The sequence below is a fragment of the Pinus tabuliformis genome, chromosome 9 (genome assembly GCF_031772625.1).
Source record: "Pinus tabuliformis cultivar Carrire ecotype Pingquan chromosome 9, CPIR1, whole genome shotgun sequence".
NCBI classification, from domain to species: domain Eukaryota; kingdom Viridiplantae; phylum Streptophyta; class Pinopsida; order Pinales; family Pinaceae; genus Pinus; species Pinus tabuliformis.
This window is the reverse complement of record NC_142307.1, coordinates 1751648834-1751670041: the sequence shown is the minus strand read 5'-3', so window position 1 is coordinate 1751670041 and position 21208 is coordinate 1751648834. Positions and strand designations below refer to the sequence as shown.

Below are 21208 nucleotides of genomic sequence, written 5' to 3'. Positions count from 1 at the left end.
GATGCTTAGCTTGAAACTGTTGCAAACACCAATCCCACATAGAAACAATTGAAAGCCTCACTCCAAATAAGTCCAAGATGCAAGCACTTATTTCCTATACCCCTCTAATATAATAGCAGCTCCATGCATGACATGATTCAATTAACATTCATTATTCACCTTTATTTCAGATCACAACATGTTTTTGCAAATATGAATCAGATTCCGTAATTGATTATGCATAATGTTCTACATGCATACCTTTGTTGCATTCAAGGCATATTCCACTCTTAAATTATTTTCCTTCAACTCTGTCTCTATTTTTGCTCCCACCTATCAACAATTATGAACACTATCATATATCCTCCATTCTTACTTTAAACAAATATACATTGAAATGCAGTCACCAACATCCATCAACTAGATTCAGATTGCTATAATGCCAATAATAGGGAATTGTTACAAATATCTACCATTAATTCAACCATCCTAAACTTTACCTGGATAACAGTGACTCCACCAGAAATCTTGGTAGTTCTTTCATTCAATTTTTCTTTTTTGTAGTCTTGTTCTGCAACTTGCAAAGAATGTGAGAATGATATGATCGGTGAAAACCTTTGATCAAATGGATTGATAGGGAAGTTACCTATCAAGTCAAGAATATTCTGATATTAAAGCAACCATAAGTTATTTAAATGTAATGTTAGTAATCATTGTTGCATGTTCTTCCAGAGGCACATATATTCAAAGTATAAACCATGCATCAAAATTGTTGCTTTCTACACTCCTGTCTTGACAACTCACAAGTCAAATTTGAGATTAATACCATCATCATGAATGATATTAATGAGGATATCCCTCCCCAAAATGTGATGGCCACTTTACAATATATGGTGGATATACATAAAAAACAAGACAATAACTTCAAGCCTCCATTTGGATAAAGAAACCTATTTTTAAGTTATAGAGAAATAACACACCTCAATCAAGCTTCTAATTTGAGAAACTCTTTTATTAACAACTTCGTGAGTGCTCCCATCACCAACTATCGTTGTTGAATCCTTGGTAAATACCACCTTGGTAGCAGTACCCAGAACCTTACTTCCAACTTTATCCAAGGGAAAATCAAACTTCATCCCTGATAACAGTGCCTGCACAAAGAAAGAATAAAAAAACAATATGTACATAAGATATTAGAAACCCATTACTATAGACACAGTGGATAGATTTTATTCTCAATACCTCTCACATTAGGAATTCATCCTATTAGCATGAAAATTTGAACTTGTAGAGCAAACCCATTACCAAATAAAGATTGTTTCCACAACAAATGATATAAGACTGCTTATATACACACCAAGATTTGTACTTAAGCTCTTAGTGCATGTAAGTCCTTAATGTAGCTAAACTTGCAAAATACCTCCAGTCAATATAGAAATGTCATCCAAATATTGGCTTTTCTGCTCTCCAAATCTAGGAGCTTTCAAAGTGCCAACCTTCAATGCACCACGAAGCTTGTTCACAACAAGAGGAGCCAAGGCTTCTTGTTCAATGTCCTCAGCAATGATCAAGATAGGATACCCCCCATGGATTGCCTCTTCCAATATTGTGATAAAGTATCCTACATTTGTGATCTTTTGTCAACCAATAATAACTTCAAATTATAAGAAAATATAAAGATGCAAGTTCATTCTGAAATTCTTGATCAGTGAATTTTAAAAATCAAGCACAAATAAATAGAAATTTAGAAACCCTCTGTGCATGCTTAGTAGTGGTCATAATTCTCTTTTAACAATATTCCAAATCGAATATTGTACAAATTTGAGAAATAACAAAAGGTTCATAAGGCACATATTTTAAAATTCCGTACAAAACCAACACCAACCCAAATTGAACCAGGAGGATGTGCCATGAATATATGACAGATGAAGGTAATTGGGAAAGAATTCCACAAATTAGATGAGAGCTTATTCAAAAAATGTTACACATGATTTCTATCCATTCTCTTTTCATTTCAAGGAGCAATAAAAAAGAGCACCACAACAAAAAAATTCAAGAACCTTTCAATTCACATCAATTACCTTGTAGTTTTCATACTCCATGGACATATTCTCATTGTATTTCACAAAGTATAGAGAAATATATCCATGATCAAATTTCATTCCCTCAATGACATACATATTTTTTTCTGCACTTTTCTCCTCTTCAAGTGTCACAACACCTTTCCTTCCAACTTTACTCATAACCTCATGTTTCCTATTTCATAATTATTCCCAACACTTACTGTAGAAGTATCTTCTAATTCACTATCTTCAGCCTGAACAATAATTTCGATTACAGGGTCTTAAGTTTTAGCATGTACACTCCCTTACAGATAACATTTGTCCTAGATGTTTCACAAGTAACTCCTCAACATTCTACCCTGGAGTCTTCAAGAAACTCTAGCTGACAATTTTGGATAAACTAACCTAGCATGTTGAACTCACAAATAATCTAGTGAAAGATGAAGCGAGTAACTATACTAGGGGGACTACTTAAGAAGGATTTCCTTATTTCTAGAAAGGTGCCCTACATTGGAATGATTAAATATCTAGTGGTTAAGCTAGTACAGATCCCATGAAAGCATGTAATGATGGATGTAGTGAATCAGTGATCATAAATTTCCATCCTACTTATGGTTTGTTGATGTCACATGGCTAGGGTACTCCTTCGGGGGGGGAATATTGAGTTTGACTCTTAATATGCCATAGTCCTTGTGTTCAGAGGGAGAACATGTATACTGTAGAGGGAACCCTACCAATTACACAAATTATCTCATGTATACAACTGATGAGATGGGTGAATATGTAATGAGTCTTAATGTTAAGCCTGTGGAAATTTCTAAGGATTTGATGAATGAGGATGAGAGGCCTGAGCCCGATATTTTATGGAATATTAGCTTTGATCTAAGTTCTTCTAAAGATTTTTTTGGGGTAGGTGTTTTTCTAGTTTCTCCTACAGGTACTGATCATCATTTTTCCTTTAGATTGGAGTTTTAATGTACCAACAATGTGGCTGAGTATGAAGCCATGGTGTTGGGTCTTAAGACTACTAGGAAGATAGGAATGAAAATGTTGAAGATTGTGGGTGATTCTGAGCTATATATCAATCAGGTGGAAAAACAATGTCAAGCTAAGCATCCAATACTAAGGTAGTACAAAAAGAAAGTATAGGATCTATTCTATTTCTGCATCAATATATATATCTATGTCATCAATCATGAGTACATAGTATCAGTGTATGAATGCTCACCCACATCCCCTAGGCTAGCTACATAAAAAATATGATGGTTGAGTGAAAAAATCACATGGAATACATCATAGGTGTGTCGTGGATACATCATGTATACACAGTACATCAGGAGAGGAGTATAAATCTGGCTCTGGCCCTCTCCCTCAAGAGGATCATTTGTTAGTATCTACTGCAAGCCCTATCTACATCTATATCCCATGCCTCGTAGGGTCATCTGTGAGGTGGTGGTCCTCACTCTCATAACTCTAGCACTGCTCATTGTCAGTGATGTCCCTAACCTCTTCCTACCTTACCTACTAGCCTCCTTATATCCCCTTAGATCGGTTTGTAGGCTCTCCTTCTCTCTCCTTAGCTAGATAATCTTCGTGTCCCTAGCTACTAGCATTGTACCCAATAGAGCTATATCTATGCCATAGTGTTTCATGGCCTAAACTAGTTGTATCTCTACTACACCTATGCCACAGTCACTAGATCTATGGCCACCTATGTCGGTGTGTATCCATGTGATCTCAATCACCATCTAAATAATTTATCTTTGTTGCATCCTGTCTTACCAACTTGGCCAAAATATTTTCAACTGGGTCCTCTAATTCAACCTATCAGAAGCAGGGTGCAACATTGAAATGCATTAACTAGACTGGTAATAACAATTGACCTTGACTCATCAACATCTGGCACACAAGTCTTTGTTTTCAACTGTTTAAAGCTTGATTCATTACTCTATTGTGGCTACTCCATAGACCAGGTAGATCATCAAAAGAGAAATATGTTGTCTATGACCTGTGAGAAATTTTCCTCCCAGGTATAAGATAGTAAGACATTTAGGCAAGGAAAACTAATATAGAATATAAAAAATTTACAACCCACATCTACAATTTATGTCCTTAGCTATTGTCACACCATCATTGACAATATTTGAAGAACCATACTTTCTTTCCAAAACAACATTTCTGCCCTTTGGTCCAAGGGTGACTCCGACAAGATCAACAAGCTTGTTGACACCTGAATGCAAGACAATTTGAAAATATTTTCAATAGATGCACAATAAAATGCTAGAATATATGTCATACCAAACCTACATACAAACCACACATTAACATCAAATGTATATGGACAAAGAAAGATCTACCACAGTAAAGTTTTATGTGAAAAGAACCTTCCTTTAGATGGACTTTTTTTCTCTGACCTGCAATTTTTTGTTGCTAACCCATCTTGGTTGAAGTACAACTCCTTTGCCATAGCTCTTGGATTGACTACCCGCTCTCTGCTACTTAATCTTTTGGCCTGCCTTTTTATTAAGAAATTGAAGGAGATGGGTGAAAAATAAATAAGAGAATACAATTGCCTAGAATTTTTGTCGGATATTGCACCCAACTTCCTTGCCTTTCCAATGTTACCCAAGGAGACAAGTGGAAACTATTGTCATACTACCCATAGCATAGGCCATCTTCCCTTATTCTGAATAGAGAATTACAATATCTTCATATTAGCTATTATTTCACAAACATGAATGCCAAAGTAACAAAAAACACCTGTAACTAACACACTAAATAGCTATTAAGGCTTCTGGAAAAATCTGTAGCATCATGACAAACATAGCCTAAGAGAAACCCAGCCACCATCCTCATCTTAAACAATATAGGTTTCTATACTTTCACTCTTATTTTGCAAAAACAGACAAAATATGGCTAAATTAATACTATAACAGAACAATATGAACCCAGTTCTGATATGCACCCCAAGGTTTCCAAGTGAGCCTGATATGCACCTTCAAGGTTTCCAAGCTAAAGTGTAGTCACCAAGCTTGAGATTGCATATTTTTTATTTTCAATATTTTACCTCTAGTGTCCATGTTTTCAATTGCATCCAATTGGCCATCTAGATTTAATTCACCACTACTCTACATAAACAATCCTGTATATGCAAGCACCAGATCTTGAAGGATCTTCCCAACCCATTCATATTGTAAATAACTCTATATAAAAAAGTGTATCACTACTAGAAACTGAAACATAATTTCTAAGTTACTGCATGAAAATTTCATACAAATCAACAACAACTTTAAGGAAATATCATCAAACCATACTAAGAATTTTCTATAGTAAGAGATCAAATTAGATGTAAACCAATAGTTATGGTGGAAAGAAGCTTTCTTACATGCTAATGAAAGAGCACTCCCACTTCTGAACCTATGGAAAGAACCCCATCCTAAAATCAAGAACAATTAGAGTCAATCATTGACACTGTTGTACGAGGAGACCCCTGACATCTCAGCAATAGGAACAGAGATTCAGGCAATGTAAGCATCACGAATCCAAGAGAGGCTGGACCTATTAAAGTGGACATTCAAGCAAGAGGGAGACTCCAACCCATAAATCATGTTTGTGTAGGTTTCTTTGGATAATGATTAGAATATGCTTTTCTAGAAAAAATTTAATCGCATCAGGGATTTAAAATACTACTTCTCATTGACTTTGACTCCTAAAGAAATTCAAAATTTCAAGCATTACATGGCTATAAATATTATGTACTATAGACAACGGGAATGTTCAAATTGTGCCTAGGTTTCCATGTAAGGTAAATCCTCGTTTCTGTAAATAATAGTAGAGATGATGAAATACAGAGTTGAAATAGAGATCATGAAATGCAAAGCTAGAAGAGAGATCATCTTTACTAAGTCACCATATGTCATGTAATTCTATGACACTAAAGAAATTTATTTGGCCAAAAGTAGTAAAATTCTAATAATCAAATGCAGCCTTCTTCTGGAAAGGCTTGCAGAAATTCTACTTATAGCATTTACCATTAACAGGGCACCCCTATATCCACCAAACACTATATAATTTTTAGGAGGTTATCTGGAAAATCACATGGGTGAGTGAGACTGGAAGAATTTCACTTATGGGGACTTATCAACTTGTGTGTAGTTCGAAAGCAGAGAAAATTCGAGTGCACATCCGAAGACACACATAATACCAAGAACTGTCCAACAGGTCATTTGCAGCTAGCTCTGTTATCAGAAATTGGAACTCAGAAGTGAAATGAGAATGAAATAAGAAATATGTACATACGATTTTGGGGAAAATAACTCTTAGCTCGCTCCAATTAGTAGATTCCTTATGGAAATAACTAGTAGGTGCTTAAAATGATGGTTTTTTATATGACCGATATGCTAGAAACTCCTCAGTTTGTATAATATTGTTGCCGATGTGCCCAATTATGCAAGGGAAGGGGTACATGTTTCATATGTTCCAAAATTTGCAAAGTTTGTACTAAAAATAACCCAAGTTTGTACAGAAAAGGATATGATTCTTCTGGTGAACATGATGAAGAGCTTTATGATGAAGTGGAGTTCTTGGATGATGAGAATGAGGTAGACTATAAAAAAGTAAGATCACTCATGAAGAGGGGATACAATTCAAGAGAAAATCTCCAGGAAAATAATTATGGAAGATGTGGTAGAAAAAAAGAGTTTGTGGATTTAAGAGAGAATATCATGGTAGTCGCTTAGAACACAATTCAAATTGTGTAAGTAGATTGAGGTAGTAATCTCAGGTATGTAGAAATATCTTCTTGTTTAATATATTTATAGATTGATCATAACAGGATCCTATGATTTTTGCTTGTAAATTCTATGTAGATGGGATTTTCTTTGAAGAAACCATTTCATAATAGTTTGTTTGGTTGGCCACCATCTGCAGCTGTAATCTAGACACAAAATTGCAAAAGGCCTAGAACCCCAACTCCATATAGACCCTCACCTGTCTAATCTCAATGCATGCGTCAAACTACTAGAAACAACCTTAAATAACAACCTCCTCAACTTTCAAGCTCCATAAGTGGTCCCTCAAGAGTCAATACCACCTACAACTCTGTTGGCATACTCTAGAGAACAAATTCAAGGTTTGATTACATTTGCAAGTGAACCTCCTCCTTAGGGAGCATTCCATACAAAGCCCAATCAAGATGCTACTGAAGGGATGTGTCCTACCTAGCCTCCTATTGCTGGTGACATGTTTGTGATAGTAAATTTATGGCAAACCCAGTAAGTGTTGTTCATTCTATGCCAGTATATGATCAAGCCCAAGGGATCTGCTCTTGGTAGCAACCTCCTTCTAAGAATTTTCATGATCCATTCAGACAAACTCTACACTCACAGACTTGCTTGAGGCCTCAGCATCATCCAGCTGGAGGGATTCAACCAGGGAATCCTTCTTCTAGGCCATCTTTCCCAAACTCTACTAGAGGTGTTCACCAAGTCCAACCCCTTGTTCTTGGTGTAGTTATTCTTACTAGGAGCTAGATGAATTCCAACCTCATGAGTTTCTCTTACAGGCCAATGCATTCTACTTTTATGGGAGAACCAACACAATATAATAACATTCATCCTAGCTTACCCAACAGAACACAATATAATTTGTGAATTCACCCCCATAGATTTAAATATGAATGACTATTCACGAGCGCCCATGCTCATGCCTTGGCCTTTGATGCCAAAAGTACACAATGGTGTGTTGGTTATTAACTTCAGAAACAAAGCACAAGCTTTTCCCACAACAGAAAATCCCACAAGAATATATATGAACTGTAGGTATAATATTCTAGTGAATTTATAGGTATGATATCGTTGAAATGATGCATGTACTAGTGAGTGAACCAACTAAACTATTTTAGTGTTGTAGTATGATTTACAACTATTACTCAGAGGAATATACCATAACCATCATACCACGAATGGATGAAACACTCGGAGTGTGATGGCATTAAACCAAGCAATAAAACAATGAGTTAAAGCCCAACATGGATGACTGTTGCTAATGGAAATGGTATAAAGTTTGTTCATAAATACACCAACGATTTGAGGGCCAGTTGACTCTCAGCACTTAGCAAATTAATAAGTAGAATTCCCATAATAACGAGGTTGGTTGTGCATTCACTTAACCTTAACGATACTAGGAATAGAAGATAACATTGTGGTTCAGCATTGCACCGAATTAACTAACAAGAGAATGTTGGACAGGGAATCCAATGCTATGGGTGTTAGGATAATATATGGTTGTAGGTAATTGAATGCAAAAGTATTATCTGATGTAGTTTTATATAGAAAAATTCACATCAAATTGAAGCTATTACACAACCAAACTCATTTAGATAGCTATTAACATAGAGACAATAGATTTTTACTGCAAGAACCCAAATTGAAAAACAAAAAATTGTTGGAAACTTTATTTTTCTTTGGAAATGCTTACAAATAATAAGATGTACATTGAGATTTCATGTATTGTTACTCACTGACAACAATTGCAACTCCTCATGCATGGACAGGCTCAATTGTCACTTCCTCCTCCAATCTTCAAGCAGGATTTTCTTCTTGAGTTTTTTCTTACTATTGCCCTTTTTCTTCATTTCCTCTCCATCTCTATCTTCATTGTTTTTGCATAAAGAAACATCCTCTATTAATGAGATACCTTGGAAATCAAACTGTCAAGAGGATTCATTTCTTGAGGCCTTTTGGCCTTTGAACTTCAAGTTGGTTGACAGTCAATCCCCAAATCAACCACAACAACATGCCACACTGCAGTAGATGGAAACACAAAAATAATTTGACAACAAGTTTCGACCCTTAATCTGGAAATCAAACTCAACAATATGGAAGATGTAAATGGAAAAAAACTTCAAAAAAAATTATTTGGACCTTTACATGAAACATATGAGACTATTATTATAGAAATTTCTAGCATTTTGTCTGGAATCAGTTTCCCTGCGCATGCTACGAAAAGCGAAATAAAAACAGGAACTGCTTTTAGATCTCAAGAAACAATGGATAGCTCCCGTTGTTCTCTAGGATGTAATACGATCACATTAGGGGATTAAACCCCAAGCAACTACTTTTGATACATAAATCTATTATGCACTCAGAATGGTACAAAGAAGCAATTTGTTAGCAAACATGTTGAAGTTACAAGCCCCTCAAGGTATTGTCCATAATCATGCTTTCTAAAGTATGGACACCCATTAACCTTTCTTCTGGGTGTCTTGTATCACTCATTATATGGACTTTTAAGAAACACTTTCCGATAATTCAAAATTAGATAAAAAATGATGAATCCTATGAACTCAAAGTACCAAATCCAGACTCTCCAAACTATGCATATCTGAAGGTATGTGTCACCAAATTTTTGTTCTAGTTCATTACATTCCAACGGCACAATATTTTTCCTCCTTATACAAAATTTCACCCTTTTAAAGAAACAAGAAGAGAGGTATCCAATGTACACAACCATGCTAAGAAACAAATGCTACAGTATGAAAGGCACTATAAATTTAAATTTTAAAGACTGATATTCTTTGCAACGCCCAGAAGTCTTGATTGATACAATGGCCAGAAAAGACAATGTGTCCCTATCCATTGTGATGGTGTCTATCAATAAAATCTGCAACACAATGTAATCTGGGCAAAAATTGAATGCATCACAAGAGTACTATATCTTTCTACAATTGTACATTAATTTGGAAAAGGTTTGCAGTGAACATTAGATATTCAGTGAATATGCACAAATGTAAAATGAATCACACAGACAGAAGGCAAACAACCTCTTCATTCGTTCAGGTGCTCAATAGTGGAAATAGAGGGATGTGGATCAATTCAAAATGATTGAAAGTGGTTTTGGTGTCATGCCTTGTGGGCCCTCTTTGGTTTGTGGTTGTTATCTATGTTCAGATTTCAATATTTTTGTCTTATTAGAAAATTCCATAGAGTTCCATCATGTAACTTTATGATATCCATGAAAACCATTGCCAAACTCACATCATTAATCAAGAATCCTATTTCTCCATCCAATATAATATATTTCAAGTCAACTTCAATTGTAGAAACCTTGCTTGGGTCCTCTTGATATATATCCCTAAACGTAAACATATATCTCTTCTCACAACTTTTGTCACATCTTCATATGTTATTCCTTTGAAAATAACAAGTTGGTCCACCTGAGCTTCCACCATCTTATTGGTAGATTATGGCCTGCATATTCACTCAACAATCATCTCAAAGCATTTTGACCATCTTCATCTAGTGTCAGATGACCTGGAAAGGTTCGAGGCAAATCCTTCTCAATCTAGCTTTTCCATTTCTTAGCAACACATGTTTCAAAAATAGCATTCATGGTGGTACTGCTTAGAATACCACCAGCTTTTGTTCTCTCAAACCCTTGATCACCTCCTAGAATAAGTAAATTTTTATAACATTTCTCTATCCTTTGTGTTCGAGTTCCAACAAAATCTTTCCAAGGATCTTTTCTAAGATCCATGGAGACACCTCCACAAACAAGGCTCTCTAATTCTTCTTTCCAAACACATGACTCTACATATGAGCCCTAAGCAGAATTTGCAGCAAAATCACCCACTATGCTATCATTTGTGGATGCATCCTAGATTGGATTGCTCCACATCATAGAAATCTTCTTATGAATCCTCTAAAGAGACAATATTTCCATCTTTTAATAGCCTGGGCTCCCACAAAGAAAGATGTTTGCTTCCATTGTTGGGTTCCTTGTTAATGACTTAAGCAATTTTCCTCTTCCTAACGTGGAAACTCAGATTCTATTCTATGGCATCTAGAGATGGTCTTATTTGTGACCATGTTTTATTTTTATGGTTTTCCATATCCTACTTCACATCATGTATATTGGATAGCTTTTAAAAGAACTTCTCTCCATGCTAGTAGTAGCATTAGGATTTGTATCATAAAATGATTAAACAAATGATTGCAACTTTCACTCGATAGTGAATCCGAGGTAGATATTTGGACAGAATTCACATAATTTTCTAGAAAGAACTACCATATTTATGATCTCTCCTTAGATGACCAACTCAGGAACTCTAGAACCATTCCATGTTGTATAAAATAGCTACTGTGTAAACAAAGAAAAATGCCATAATTAAAACCAGCATATTTTGAGGTAAAGGAAAAGAGAATCCATATGGCTTCACATCCATCAGCTCATAAAATCTCTTTCCCTCAAGCATGTCACTGGAAAGGTGTCAAGGGGATCTATATGTACATATGGGGCACTAATCACTATGTTATTTTCTATGAGGAAGATGGAGTTAAAAACCTTCAGTTGTGTGGGTTTGTTGATGCGCACTAGGTAGATGTTATGCATAATGGAAATTCTACCTGTGCTTATCTATTTATCTTGTTTTGAAGGAGTTTTGAGTTGGAGTAAGAGGAAATGAGTGGTTTCCCAATCAAGTATTCAGGTAGAGAACATTGTAGTTTCTTAAACAACCAAAGAAGTCTTTTGATTGAAGACATTATGAAGAGATATTGGGATTGAATAGGGGAACATGCCTATTTGTTGTGACAAAAAATGCATCAAATTAAAAAAAATGCGTGACATAGGATGTGTTGCTAAGGAATGATAGTGGTATCAATAATGATGTATTCACCAGAAAGTCAAGTTCCCAAGGCATTGATGGCACAATGAATCATGAGACAACAAAAAATTGGACAAAACGGTGAAACTGTGACGTCACATGATTAATTTTCATGATGCATTAATATTCCCTATGACAAAATCCTCTTATTAGTGCTCTGGGATTAATAACTTGCCTCATCAACTCAATGTCACAACAGATTATGGTAAATCACAAAACCATTTCTCCTTTTGAGAATATGAGAAACCATTTACTACTGAGACATTTAAATAAAAATTAAAATCATTGAGGTTCTCATGCACTATGAAAAAACAAACTCACAATCATCTTCATCATACTATATGCCACTGTCAAATTTATGGTTCAGATTTCAATATTTTTGTCTTATTAGAAAATGCCATAGAGTTCCATCATGTAACTTTATTATATCCATGAAAACCATTTCCAACCTCACATCGTTAATCAAGAATCCTATTTTTCCATCCGATATAATATTGTTCAAGTCAGCTTCAATTGTAGAAACCTTGCTTGGTTCCTCTTGATATATATCCCAAAACGTAAACATATATTTCTTCTTACAACTTTTGTCACATATTCATATGTTATTACTTTGAAAATAAAAAGTTGGTCCACGTGAGCTTCCACCATCTTATTGGTAGATTATGTCTTGCATATTTAGTTAACGTACATATCAAATCATTTTGACCATCTTCGCCCAGTGCCAGATGACCTGGAAAGGTTCAAGGCAAATCCTTCTCAATCTAGCTTTTCCATTTCTTAGCAACACATGTTTCAAAAATAATATTCATGGTGGTACTGCTTAGAATAATACCATATTTTTTTCTCTGAAACCCTTGATCACCTCCTAGAATAAGTAACTTCTTATAGCATTTCTCTATCCTTTGTGTTTGAGTTCCAACAAAATCTTGTCAAAGCTCTTTTCTAAGAACCATGGGGACACCTCCACAAACAAGGTTCTCTGATTCTTCTTTCCAAACACATGACTATGCATACGATCTCTGAGCAGAATTTGCAGTAGAACCAAACACTATGCTATCATTTGTGGATGCGTCCTAGATTAGATCACTCCACATCATAGAAATCTTCCTACAAATCCTTGAAAGAGACAAGGCTTTAATATTTTAATAGCCTAGGCTCCCACAAAGAAATACTTTTGCTTCCACTATTGGGTTCCTTATTAATGACTTAATAAATTTTCCTCTTCCTAACATGGAAAATCCGATTCTATTCTATGGCATCTAGAGATGGTCTTATTTGTGACCATGTTTTAGTTTTATGGTTTTCCATATCCTACTTCACATCATCTATTTATCTTGTTTTGAAGGAGTTTTGAGTCGGAGTAAGAGGAAATGAGTGGTTTCCCAATCAAGTATTGAGGTAGAGAACATTGTAGTTCCTTAAACAGCCAAGGAAGTCTTTTTATTGAAGAAATTATGTAGAGATATTGGGTTTGAATAGGGAAAAATGCCTATTTTTTGTGACAAAAAATGCATCAAATAAAAAAAAATGCATGACATAGGATGAGTTGCTAAGGAATGATAGTGGTATCAAGAAGGAAAGATAAATAGTGATGTATTCACCATATAATCAACTTCCCAAGGCCTTGATGGCACATTGAATAATGGGACAACAACAAACTAGACAAAACCTTGAAACCTTGAGGTCACATGGTTAATTTTCATGATGCATTAATATTCCCTATTACAAAATCCTCTTATTAGTGCTATGGGATTAATAACTTGCTTCATCAACTCAATGTCACAACAAATTATGGTAAATCACAAAACCATTTGTCCTCTTGAGAATATGAGAAACCACTAAAACATTTAAATTAAAATTAAAATCAATGAGGTTCTCATCCACTCTGAAAAAACAAACTCACAATCATCTTCATCATACTATATGCCACTGTCAAATTTATGGTTCAGATTTCAATATTTTTGTCTTATTAGAAAATGCCATAGAGTTCCATCATGTAACTTTATGATATCCATGAAAACCATTTCCAACCTCACATCATTAATCAAGAATCCTATTTCTCCATCCAATATAATATAGTTCAAGTCAACTTCAATTGTAGAAACCTTGCTTGGGTCCTCTTGATATATATCCCAAAATGTAAACATATATTTCTTCTTACAACTTTTGTCACATATTCATCTGTTATTCCTTTGAAAATAACAAGTTGGTCCACCTGAGCTTCCACCATCTTATTGGTAGATTATGGCTTGCATATTTAGTCAACAGACATATCAAAGCATTTTGACCATCTTCACCCAGTGCCAAATGACTTGGAAAGGTTCGAGGCAAATCCTTATCAATCTAGCTTTTCCATATCTTAGAAACACATGTTCCAAAAATAATATTCATGGTGGTACAGCTTAGAATACCAGCAGCTTTTGTTCTCTGAAATCCTTGATCACCTGCTAGAATAAGTAACTTCTTATAATATTTCTCTATCCTTTGTTTTTGAGTTCCGACAAAATCTTGTCAATGCTCTTTTCTAAGAGCCATGGGGACACCTCCACAAACAAGGTTCTCTAATTTTTCTTTCCAAACACATGACTCTGCATATGTGCTCTGAGCAGAATTTGCAGTAGAACCAAACACTATCCTATCATTTTTGGATGCATCATAGATTGGATCACTCCACATCATAGAAATCTTCCTACAAATCCTCTAAAGAGCCAAGATTTCCATATTTTAATACCCTAGGCTCCCACAAAGAAAGACTTTGCTTCCACTATTGGGTTCCTTGTTAATGACTTAATAAATTTTCCTCTTCCTAACATGGAAACTCCAATTCTATTCTATGGAATCTAGAGATGCTATTATTTGTGAGCATGTTTTAGTTTTATGGTTTCCCAAATCCTACTTCACGTCATCTATTTATCTTGTTTTGAAGGATTTTTGAGTTGGAGTAAGAGGAAATGAGTGTTTGCCCAATCAAGTATTGAGGTAGAGAACATTTTAGTTTCTTAAACAACCAAGGAAGTCATTTGATTGAAGAAATTATGTAGATATATTGGGTTTGAATAGGGGACCATGCCTATTTGTTGTGACAAAACATGAATCAAACAGAAAAAATGCATGACATATGATGTGTTACTAAGGAATGATAGTGGTATCAAGAATGAAAGATCAATAATGATGTATTCACTAGATAGTCAAGTTCCCAAGGCCTTGATGGCACAATGAATCATGAGACAACAAAAAACTAGACAAAACGTTGAAACTATGAGGTCACATGGTTGATTTTCATGATGCATTAATATTCCCTATGACAAAATCCTCTTATTAGTGCTATGGGATTAATAACTTGCCTCATCAACTCAATGTCACAACAGATTATGGTAAATAACAAAACCATTTGTCCTTTTGAGAATCTGAGAAACCATTTACTACTGAGACATTTAAATTAAAATTAAAATCATTGAGGTTCTCATTGACTATGAAAAAACAAACTCACAATCATCTTCATCATACTATGTGCCACTGTCAACTTTATGGTTTAGATTTCAATGTTTTTGTCTTATTAGAAAATGAAATAGAGTTCCATCATGTAACTTTATGATATCCATGAAAACCATTTCCAACCTCATAGCATTAATCAAGAATCATATTTTTCCATCCAATATAATATAGTTCAAGTCAACTTCAGTTGTAGAAACCTTGCTTGGGTCCTCTTCATATATATCACAAAACATAAACATATATTTCTTCTTACAACTTTTGTCACATATTCATCTATTATTCCTTTGATAATAACAAGTTGGTCCATGTGAGCTTCCACCATCTTATTGGTAGATTATGGCTTGCATATTTAGTTAACATACATATCAAAGCATTTTGACCATCTTCGCCTAGTGCTAGATGACCTACAAGGATTCGAGGCAAATCCTTCTCAATCTAGCTTTTGCATTTCTTAGCAACACATGTTTCAAAAATAATATCCATGTTGGTACTGCTTAGAATACCACCATCTGTTGTCCTCTAAAACCCTTGATCACCTCCTAGAATAAGTAACATCTTATAAAATTTCTCTATCCTTTGTATTTGAGTTCCAACAAAATCTTGTCAAGGTTCTTCTCTAAGAGCCATGGGGACACCTCCACAAATAAGGTACTCTAATTCTTCTTTCCAAATACATGACTCCGCATATGAGCTCTGAGCATAATTTGCAACAGAACCAAACACTATGCTATCATTTATGGATGCATCCTAGATTGGATCACTCCAAATCATAGAAATCTTCCTACGAATCCTCTAAAGTGACAACATTTGCATATTTTAATAGCCTAGGCTCCCACAAAGAAGGACTTTTGCTTCCACTGTTGGGTTCCTTGTTAATAAATTAATAAGTTTTCCTCCTCCTAAAATGGAAACTCCAATTCTATTCTATGGAATCTAGAGATTGTCTTATTTGTGACCATGTTTTAGTTTTATGGTTTTCCATATCCTACTTCACATCATCTATTTTGGATAGCTTCTCGGGATAAATTCTCTCCATGCTAGTAGTAACATTAGGACTTGTATTAGAAAGTGATTAAACAAATGATTACAACTTTCACTTGATCGTGAATCTGAGGTAGATATTAGGGCAGAATTCACATAAGTTTCTAGAAAGCACTGTCACCTTTCTGATCTCTCCTCTTATTATTCCTTGTAAATTGCTTCATACTCATGATACCACTACAAAAGTTGATGGAACATTGCAAATCCATATATATCAGGGCCAAGTTCCAAACTTAACTAATTGTATAGCCTCCCAACGTTTACCCTTTATCTCAATAATGTATTTCTCTATCCACCATTACATCATCATCCTAGAACCATTTAGTAAGAGATAAACTACAAAAAGGCTCTCTTTCACCATATTATTAATCCCAGAGCATTGATAAGAGGATTTTGTCATAAGGAATATTAATGCATAATGAAAATCAACCATGTGACCTCACGATTTCACCGTTTTGTCCAGTTTGTTGTTGTCTCATGATTCATTGTGCCATCAAGGCCTTGGGAACTTGACTATCTAGTGAATACATCATTATTGATCTTTCATTCTTGATACCACTGTAATTCCTTAACAACACATCCCATGTCATGCATTTTTTGTCATTTCTTGTGTATTCTTGCATATTCTAAAATTTTCCTTCACAATAATTATGACACATGAATAATGGCTTAATTACATCTTCTCCATCTTATCAAACCCTTCCATTTTGTGGAGACACTTCTCCCCATATGGGTGAAAGTCCCAATCCACATTTGCACTTGTCTGGTAGAATGTGACGGACTTTTGACCCATCCCACTCCTTTTGTTCGAGTACCCTTTGGATGTTTTACTCAAACATGGCTTGGATTGGACTGAAGAATAATATGAATAAACAAAGGAGGGTTTTATTGCAGAAGAATCATATGAATTGGAGTCGCTTACAAAAGGAGGTGATGAACACTTTTCCTTCTTGGTACCACCAGCCATAAAGAGAGAACTTAGAAATTTTGTGAGTTTTTTTCCTGGAGAGATTGACTGCTTGGGCTTCTTGGAATCCTTACCAGTTTTGGACTTTCACTTAATCTTAGCATGATGATTTGTAGGGTTGAAAGGCTTCTTTGTAGAATGAAAAGTGTCAACCCTAACTGATGATTTTCCATGTGAATCTCAGAAGAATTATCCACCAACAACCCATTTGCATGCTTTGTCTCTACTACCAGCCGCATGATGATAATTTTCCTTTTTTTTAGTAGTAGGAATGGAAGAAATATTTCAGTAGAGGGACTCCTATGCCAAGGTAAGGTGAACACATGGATTCATGTTTAAGCCTTAACCTTTGACATCTAAATCAAAAAACTTGGTATTTTCCCATGTATAGGTAGATATCAGAGTACCATTGTTTTAGAAGTAGGAATGGAAGAAATATTTTAGTAGAGGGACTCCTATGCCAAGGTAAGGTGAACATGTGGAGTCAAGTTTAAGCCTTAACCTTTGACATATAAATAAAAAAATGTGGTATTTTCCCATGTATAGGCAGATATCAGGGTACCATTTTGGGAGGCTAAGTTGCTCCCAAGGAAATATAACGAAACCCTATTTTAGGTGCCTATTCAATGTACATCGATAAAATTCCTTTTCTGATCCAACAACTAGGGAGAAACCATGAAAGTTAAAATTCAACAATGATATTCACCTTGTGGCAGTTGTTTTCCTAATTGAAGTAATCCAACAAATATTAATTTTGCAAAGCGTGTGTTCAAACTTTAGTCTCTCATTATTTCCATACAGTACTGTTTTGTTTCCGAAGCCAATATACATGAATTTCATACGAACAAGATGCTTACAGCTAAGAATTAATACGAAGAGAGAAAACATAGTACGTACAAGCTCCATCAACGTTCATTGTTGTGGAGAAGTAGCAGTTTCCTCACTGGTTAATCTCCACTAGTGTGTTGAGGCATAACCAACCCATGATCCTTGATACAAATTTCACCATGGTGTCTTTCTGCTCTCTACATCATACTACTTGTCAGGGCTACTTTGGAGCTTTGCCTCCCAAGGAAGAAACATTCAGTAAATGTCTACAGCCCAAAGAGTTATAAAAATAAATACCATGAATTTTTTGTTTAAAAATCAAAGGATTCCCACATGGGCATGAGGGCTATGAAGTTTCTCTCCTATCCACTTCCCCCAATCCATAGAGGGCATTAAACATACCCGAGTAGTAGAAGCACTTGAGGCGTGGTTACATTGCAGAGTGCTCAAGGGTGACTCAAAGCAGAGCTTCCTCTTTCCCCGCACCTCTCGGATGTTGCATCAGAGTGCTCAAGGGTGGATCGATGTGGAGAATTTTCATTGTAGAGTGATATTGCCAGGATGCCTCTTGGTTGCTTCATCATAGTGCTCAGTGGTGGCTTGATGTGGAGCATTTTCATTGCAGAGTGTTTAGGGGTGGCTTGATGCAGAGCTTCCTCTTGCCGCAGTGCCTCAGGACCCTAGACCACATAGAGGATAGAGAAGAGGAACCTGAAACTTCTCAGGACCCTAGACCACACATAATAGAAGACTCGAGCTTGCACGAGTGCACCAAAGGAAAGAAGAGTCAGGATATGATAAAATTTTAAGAAAAAAGGGCTTTGAAAAGCGCCAAACACAGGTGACTTTGAAGAAAGGGTTTAATATAATAATAAAAAAAAAAAGACTTAAGACAAAAATGATAATTTTAATACAAAATTATTATTTCATCTTAAATTAATGTTTTAAATATCTCAGGTTCATTGGTTAGCATCACCGCCATTGTTGAAATCAAAGGTTTTAGATAGGGTTTGGGTTTTCTTACACATGATGAAAATAGACCTATTTATGCATACAAAGCAGTCGGTATGCGGTCTTCTCTAATGGATTTTGAGGTATTCTAGCATGCTTCACCATGACTACAACCACAATGAGAATAAGGTCAGTGTTGGAATGATGTCTGACCTCTTAAGGTGGTTTCATCTAGAAGCCTCGGTCAGTGGTCCTCCCTAATGGATCAAGGAGTTAATGTTGTGCATTGCGGCTAGGTGGGGGTTAGGGTTTGCATTGTGTCCACAAGTTAAGGTATTTTTCTATGACGGTTTTATTTTTTACTCCCTTGAAAGGCTCGATAGTGTCTAGCAGATATAGTTATGGAGGAGGAATTGATAGATTACTTCAAAGAACCACCAGAGAATATCTCCATATAGACAAACCCTCCACCTAAGTAGCTTGGAATGGAAGCAGAAGCGACACTAAACTCAAAATTTTTTGCATCACTAGAAAATATCACAGAAGGGATTCCCTTTTCCCCATACTTTACCGGATCCAATGAGTCTACCTCCTCCCTGCAGCATAAGGAGGCATCATTTGAGATCCTGGTAACAATATCAATGCATTCGACCAAACAACTATCTCTTTCACCAAGTTTCTCGATTGAGGCCCTAAATTTCATTGAGGCCTGCTTAAAACCTAGCAACCCATTACAAACTTTCAGACTTGTCAACATCAGCTCTAATGTTTAGAGCCTTTAGGAAACATAGTGGTATTCTTCCAAGAACTACAGATTTCGGGGGCATTTTTGGGGGCTGTCATGGGGAACATGGATGGTCATGTGGAAGACCTCTTGACAGTTCAGTGACGAAAGGCGCAAATCTCTCCTAATTCCATTGTTGTCTCATTAGGGTTTCCCTCTTGTTTCGGTCATGGCATAGGGCATGAATGCAGATCACCAAACCTAGGGGAGGGTATCATATTGGATAAATTTATGTCTACAGTTAAAAGGGTTTTGGTCAGAATAATTAGAGCCAGGCACTACTCTACAACGCGTCTGAGGAGGTGGGTGCACGAGAGTTGGGAACACATTCTAGATGCGCTTTCATCTGTATGAACCATGCCCAAATGATGGTTTTCCTTCAACTTTAGTAAAGAGGGACATGTGAATTGGGTTATCTCGCATTACTGGAACATAGGAATGCCCCCAATGTATTTGAAAATGTGGAATCCCCTCTTTGACGTTGAGTGAGAGCAGCTAGGTGTAGGGCCAATATGATTAAGGTTCCATAGCCTCCCAATTCAACATTAGATGGAAGATGTCTTTCAGTGTATAGGGGATGGCCTCGGTACTTATCTTGACTTTGACAAATCATACTTGGAGACGAGGGAAATGTCTTATGGCAAGGTACTTTTCTATCTCCTCACCAGGGATGAATTGGTGGCAAATATGATACTCCACTACCTAGGATATGTGTGCAACCAAATATTGGATTATGAAGGGAAAACATTTTGATGTCGACGCTCCCATGAGGCCAACCATGTTTACAAAGAATGCCCCTTTTTAGAATATATAATTATTTGATATATAACTAAGGAATAATACAAGACATGACACAAAGTAACCCTTAAATGACATGATATAAGGTGACCCTGTTGGCATTATGATTCAGGTGTTGTCCTTGATGGCAAACCCATTCAGGTGATAAATCAAGAAGGACGCAGGAAATATATTCAGAAAGTGCGTCCCCGCAGGTATACCATACAGAACCCGCGTCCAGGGACGCCGGCCAGCCGTTCAGGAGGTGCGTCCGCCCAGTGCACACATTTCAAGGCAGAGAAAAGCACGTGGGGGTTTCTTGCGTGGTATCTAGCCGACGGTTTTGTGTTTCTATGGTGTCGGCTCGTGGTATTGTTCCATGTTTTGGGGAGAAGCTTGCCTATATAAAGCAAAGGAGTTCATTTGGATTAAGCATCATCTTGGTTGAATATCTTTTGGTGAGATCTAGTCCAGATCTATGAGGGCGAATCTTCTAATGGACTGTGATCTCTATGGCGCATGATCAGATCTGTGGATCTGAGTGTTTGGGTTGGTTCTGAAGTCCTCATATCTTTTATATCTGAAGGGACGCAGGTTCAGTGAAGGACAAGTGCGCCGGGACGCAGTACAGTAAAGGCTCAGGGGCGTCTCTGAAGCAA

General features: G+C 36.2%; 1 pseudogene; it reads right to left on the bottom strand.

Moving 5' to 3' along the window:
- The window catches only part of LOC149155732 (uncharacterized), a 76954-nt pseudogene that overhangs the window by 4549 nt on the left and 51197 nt on the right, over positions 1–21208 (bottom strand).